Here is a 6,696-nt window from a genome sequence, read left to right as displayed (position 1 = left end):
AATCCACGGACCTCAGCATTAAACAGGGTCGCCAAGTGGTCAGATTTATCCTAACCATGAGAAGGATTTATCTCGTACAATGGGGGGGCACCATGCAAATTAGCTGGATAAGACTAATGAATCAGATCCCCAGAAAGGATAATCTCCTTAAAGATTAAAAATCAGCTTTTAAGACTGATATTACTCAATCCTAGAGATTGACCTTAAAGATTGAGAATTACAAACTCATGGAATTCGATGATATCTAAACTCGAGCTTGAACGAGAAAATATTTTGATCAAAATTACAAACCGATTTGTTTTCTGAAAACCCTATTTTCAATGCGTTCATTACCATTGAACGTAAAATCCTAGGAATTCACCTGGAATTCATTAGGTCACCTGAACTAAATCGGGTGTCAACCGTAAGAACGGTGGTTGCATAGCATGGTCAAAGACAGGACCTTGTGCCATACCGAAAAATTATAAGGGTGAGCTTTACTATTGCTCCTACCAAGGATAGTAATTGCGTCCGACACGTTATAGACCATAATCAAAAGCATGTCACGGGACATTGCCTTAACAGTTGCTTGTTCAACGCTTTCCTTTACAACCGGACGGTAGTTTGCCGAAAGGTAATATACGGAACAAGTAAACTGGACGTGTTGCTTTCCAAATACAAGGTTAGCAAGTGGGTGACACAAAACAGCAAGTTTTGAGCTAAAATTTTCAAATCTAAAACCCACCAAACCCACAAAAATATTTTGCAAACACCGGTAAAGGGTTATTCCGGAAAACTTATCTAGGGTAAAAACTAGATTTAATTTTCAAAAGATCAAATGTTTTCATAAAGATCCAATTTCCTTAATGGATCTAAATTTTTATAGTCATGTGGGACTGTAAACCATATCGTTACTACCATTGTTTATACCACCGTATAGAAATCACTGATGTACAAAGTGTGAAGAATAAAGAAGTAATTCTAGTATTTCAAGACAATATTGCTTGAGGACAAGCAACGCTCAAGTGTGGGAATATTTGATAATGCTAAAAACGAACATATATTTCATAGCATTATTCCTCAAGAAAGACAAGCTTTTAGTTGCAATTGTTCTATTTACAAGTGATATTCGTTTAAATAATAAAAGGTGAAGACAAAAGACAGATTCGACGAATTGAAGACGCAAACGACCAAAAAGCTCAAAAGTACAAAAGACAATAAAAAAGGTTCCAATTATTGATAAGAAACGTCTCGAAATTACAAGAGTACAAGATTCAAAACGCAAAGTACAAAATATAAAATTGTACGCAAGGACGTTCGAAAATCCGGAACCGGGACCAGAGTCAACTCTTAACGCTCGACGCAACGGACTAAAAATTACAAGTTAACTATGTATATAAATATAATATAATATATAATTAATTATATTAATTATATATATATTATATATATATTATAAAACCGTCGGCAGAGAAAGACTCCAAGGGTGTGAGCTGTAAATTCATTCTCCGCGACTCGCGGAGTTTGAAGAGGATTTTGCCGCGAGTCGCGGAGCCCCAATTTCAGAAACTTCCTATAAAAGCAAACGAATTCTGATCGAAAAAAAACACAAAATATATCCATCTCTCTATCTATATCGTATATATTTATATTTTAATTTTAATTTTAATTTTAATTATAATTCTAATAATAAGGGTATGTTAGCGAATATTGTAAGGGTGTAAGTCGAAATTCTGTCCGTGTAACGCTACGCTATTTTTAATCATTGTAAGTTATGTTCAACATTTCTATATTAATGTCTCGTAGCTAAGTTATTATTATGCTTATTTAATCCGAAGTAATCATGATGTTGGGCTAATTACTAAAATTGGGTAATTGGGCTTTGTACCATAATTGGGGTTTGGATAAAAGAACGACACTTGTGGAAATTAGACTGTGGGCTATTAATGGGCTTCATATTTGTTTAACTAAATGAAAGTTTGTTAATGTTAATATAAAGATTTACAATTGGGCGTCCCTATAAATTACCATATACACTCGATCGGACACGATGGGCGGGGTATTTATATGTACGAATAATCGTTCATTTAACCGGACACGTGAATGGATTAATAGCCACTAGAATAATTAAAACATGGGTGAAATTACATTCAAGGGTAATTGGTGTAATTGTTAACAAAGTAGTAAAACCTTGGTTTACACGCAGTCGATAACCTGGTGTATTCATTAAACAAAGTATTAAAACCTTGTTACAATTCGAATCCCCAATTAGTTGGAATATTTAACTTCGGGTATAAGAATAATTTGATGAGGACACTCGCACTTTATATTTATGACTGATGGACTGTTATGGACAAAAACCAGACGGACATATTAAATAATCCAGGACAAAGGACAATTAACCCATGGGCATAAAACTAAAATCAACACGTCAAACATCATGATTACGGAAGTTTAAATAAGCATAATTCTTTTATTTCATATTTAATTTCCTTTATTTTATATTTAATTGCACTTCTAATTATCGCACTTTTATTTATTGTTATTTAATCGCACTTTTAATTATCGTACTTTTTAATTATCGCAAGTTTATTTTATCGCACTTTTATTATTCGCAATTTCATTATCGTTATTTACTTTACGCTTTAATTTAAGTCTTGTATTTATTTTATATTTTACATTAGGTTTTAACTGCGACTAAAGTCTTAAAATCGACAAACCGGTCATTAAACGGTAAAAACCCCCCTTTTATAATAATAATATTACTTATATATATATTTGTATTTTTATAAAAGTAAACTAATATAGCGTTGAGCTTTGTTTAAAGATTTCCCTGTGGAACGAACCGGACTTACTAAAAACTACACTACTTTACGATTAGGTACACTGCCTATAAGTGTTGTAGCAAGGTTTAAGTATATCCATTCTATAAATAAATAAATATCTTGTGTAAAATTGTATCGTATTTAATAGTGTTTTCTGCTAAAATTAATAACTATTTTATATACACCTCGCATAACATCACACATTATGTGCACTCTCTAGTCACACTCCCTTTTTGAACAATTTGGCATAGCCATGAATAGAACCTGGGTTGTGTGTTTCATTGGGCAACTCGGTTGCCACTCAGATAAGTCTGCGTGGTTGGTAATTGTAATTTATTTGTAATTAGTAATTAAATTATAATTAAAATGGAGATTATCTCTAAATTTGACACGTCAGCTTAGGATTAGTAAAAAGTCGCCACATTAGCAAAGCACTTTCTTATATATATATATATATATATATATATATATATATATATATATATATATATATATATATATATATATATATATATATATATATATATATATATAGATAGATACTACATCCGTCTCATTCGAATAGGGCAGTATTCCACTTTGGTTTGTCCCATTCTGATAGTCCACTTCCATAAATAGAAAGGAAAGAAGATATTTCATTGGTGGATCTGGAGAGAGAAGATATTTCATTGGTGGAGAAATGAAGTTAGTAGGATTTCCTAAAACTGCGTGTTTTTTGTCTGTGGACTATTGGAATGGGACGGAGTAATTTGTAATATTTATATATTCAAAAATTACTCGTTAATAATAATAAAAATTTTGATGTGAGATTTTACTTCTCAAGGATTTTTATTTTGCCTAAAAATGTTCATATTTTGCCTCATAACTTTCATATTTTGCACAGAACCTTCACATTTTGCTTGAAAACCACCAATTTTTGCCTTAAAAACATATTTTGTCCAAAAAAGTTGCTACGTCTTTGAAAAAAATTCGTTCCCTGTAAAAAAAAAATTTCTACTTCCGCTACTGGTTGAGTGATTGACCACAGAAAAGATCGAACAAAACTCTTTTTTATTTCGTAATCACTATCCATATCGCTACCATCCTATCCCTAGTCTCACCAATGTAGAAGGCCCTAAAACAAAATAAAAATGGATTTTCGTACACGTTAAATTTTTTAGTATATATGAAAAGATAATACTTGAATCTATATATTTATTTAGAAAAAAATACGCTGATAGTACTTGTGGTTTGTACTCATTTGCATGACAAAACATATACTATTTGTTTTTGCACGTTGGTACCTAGGCTTTACTAATATTACGTGGTTAGCATCAATTACTAACGTTCGTCAAGTTTTTAAGTCTAACCCCTCACATGTGCCACACATGTGAGGGTAATTTTGTCCATTAACCTAAAATTTTAAAGGGTTTTCATAACTGCAGTCATCGTACGAAAAAAATATGAAAAAAACCTAGCTCTAAGGTATGAGTACATCTTGAATTTACAACATACAAATACAAATCTTAGAGGTAAAACCAGTAAAAACAAATTGCTTTTCAACTTTCAACGTCACCAAACCTACAATTCACATTCATCAATAATAAACTCATGCCTTTAATCTTTAAACAATAAAAAACAAAGCTTAAACCAATACATACAATCTTATGCATAAAACTATACCTATAAGTGCATCAACTGACATAATGTATGCAAATGGATTATCACCACCCACAACCAAAAATGCAAAAACCTTATCAGTAACAGTTCCTGGACTATGTGTAGCCAACACCATTTTGATATCACCACTTCTGTCCTATACTTTGTTCATAATCATGTATATTGCGCCAATAACCTCTCAGCAGCTTCCTTCCTTTTACCAACTACTTTCTTCCATTCTTCAACATTTTTAAACTCAACTTCCTTTCGATTCGCACCAATTCCAATCAGCTTAGATTTGAACTCTTCCGCATCGTTGTACCAAAGGCCTAACGAATTCGCTTTCATCAATGGAAGATTCGGAAGATTTTTATATTTATCGAATGCTTTTGTTGGGTTAGGTTTAGGTTTAGTTTTAGGTTTAGGTATAGGTTTAGTGTTTTTGTATTTATCGAATGCTTTTATATTTAACGACGTCAGTTTTAGGGTTAGGTTTAGGTTTAGTGTTTCTCTTGGGTTTATGGAAATAGGAATCGTTGAAACTGGAAGATGGGACTGGGAGAGATGAAGAGAGGCCGAGTGATGATGCGAACGTAGCAACTCCTGATTGAAAGGTTAACATCGTTGTTACTATTGTCTGATGTTGGTTGTGATTTCTTCTTTGAAATTACCGTTTTCCTGCTAGCTGAGCAAGAAGAAAGTAGCAGTAGAACGAAAACCCTTTTGAAGTTTTAGGTTAATGCACGTAATTACCCTCACATGCGTGGCACGTGTGAGGGGTTAGACTTAAAAACTTGACGTACGTTAGTCATTGATACCAACCGCGTAATATTAGCAAAGTCTACGTACCAATCATGCAAAAAATGATAGTATAGGTTTTGTCATGCAAATAGTATAGGTTTTCATTTATTTATTTATAATGCGTTTAACTATTTAAAATTACATTATTATAACTTTAGTCGACAGTTTTTCTATAATTTAATTGAAGATTTTGAAAAAAGTATACATATTCAAAATTTTAGGCCCTTCTAAATTTTTGAACTCTGGCAGTTGCTGATCTTGCTACTGCCCGAAGATGCCTTTGATCCTTGTAACAAACTGATTTCAGGATCAGTGTAATGGCGCGCCACGCCATTTCCTTGCGCGTCGCGCGAATGAGCGGGACAGAAGGCCTGTTTTGCAAATAAATTAAAATGAGTTTATGGACCTTTTTGCAATTTTGCATGGCCAAATTTGGAGCTGGTTTAATCAGTTTTAGAGCATTCTCTCTTCATTTCTACTTTACTCAACTCACACACTTAGAGAGAGGACCAAACTCTAGAGTGAAAAAGTTGAAATTGAAGAATAAAAGCTTGTTCCAACCCGGATTGAAGACCTAATCTTGTTGTAGCTGCTATTCAGAGTTGTGCTACACTTGAGGTATAACCTAAATCCGAGTTTATGTGTTTAAGTTCGTGTTTGGGGTTAGGGTTTGGATTGGTCTTTAATTTCGTGTTTAAGACCCAATTTCTTGAGAAATTAGAGTTTTTGGGGGTGTAAACCCTAAGGTTGTAACCTAGGGTTTGAATGACGACTTTTTGAGTTATAAAACTTTCTTATGTTAGGTTATTACTAGATTAATTGTGAACTAGTGATATTGTTGTTTGGGTAAACTTGATTTTGGGCATAAACCCTCTATTTGGGGCAAAAACGGGTTTGGTATTAAAATAGGCCAAAGAGTACTTCAAGTACTTGACCTTGAGTCTAAATTGGTGAACTTGAGTTATAATCACTAGCCATTAGTGATTATGGGTGTTTTTGACTTGTGTCAGATTGTGTCAAGTACCATTTGGGTGAAATGTGGTGTTGTCACTAGTTTTGGTTAATTTGGTGCTTAAGCACTCGTGTTTAGTGTTAATGGGTGTCTTTTGAAGTTAATCCCATGTGAGAAGTGACTTTAGGTCAAACTAGTGTTTAACACTTAAATTGGTGAAATAAGTACTTGAGTACTTGAATTAATTGGTTAATCGGTGTTAAAGAACATAATAACTAGTAATAGTGATTATGGGGTAAAGTTGTCTTGGTTTGGTTGGTTAAGTACAATTAAGGTTAGAATTGTACTTATTGGAATGGGTTGTTTCAAGTGGTATCAGAGCATGGTCTAAGAGATCTAGGTTACTTTCGAGATAGGTGCCTAGACTTAGACTATTTTCGTGCATGCATTGTTGCGGGGCCTGTAGTTATACGAGCCGGGTTGTAAATTGTTGATGCCTTA

This window comes from Rutidosis leptorrhynchoides, chromosome 8 (genome assembly GCF_046630445.1).
Source record: "Rutidosis leptorrhynchoides isolate AG116_Rl617_1_P2 chromosome 8, CSIRO_AGI_Rlap_v1, whole genome shotgun sequence".
NCBI lineage: Eukaryota > Viridiplantae > Streptophyta > Magnoliopsida > Asterales > Asteraceae > Rutidosis > Rutidosis leptorrhynchoides.
Note: the sequence above shows the minus strand (reverse complement) of the source record.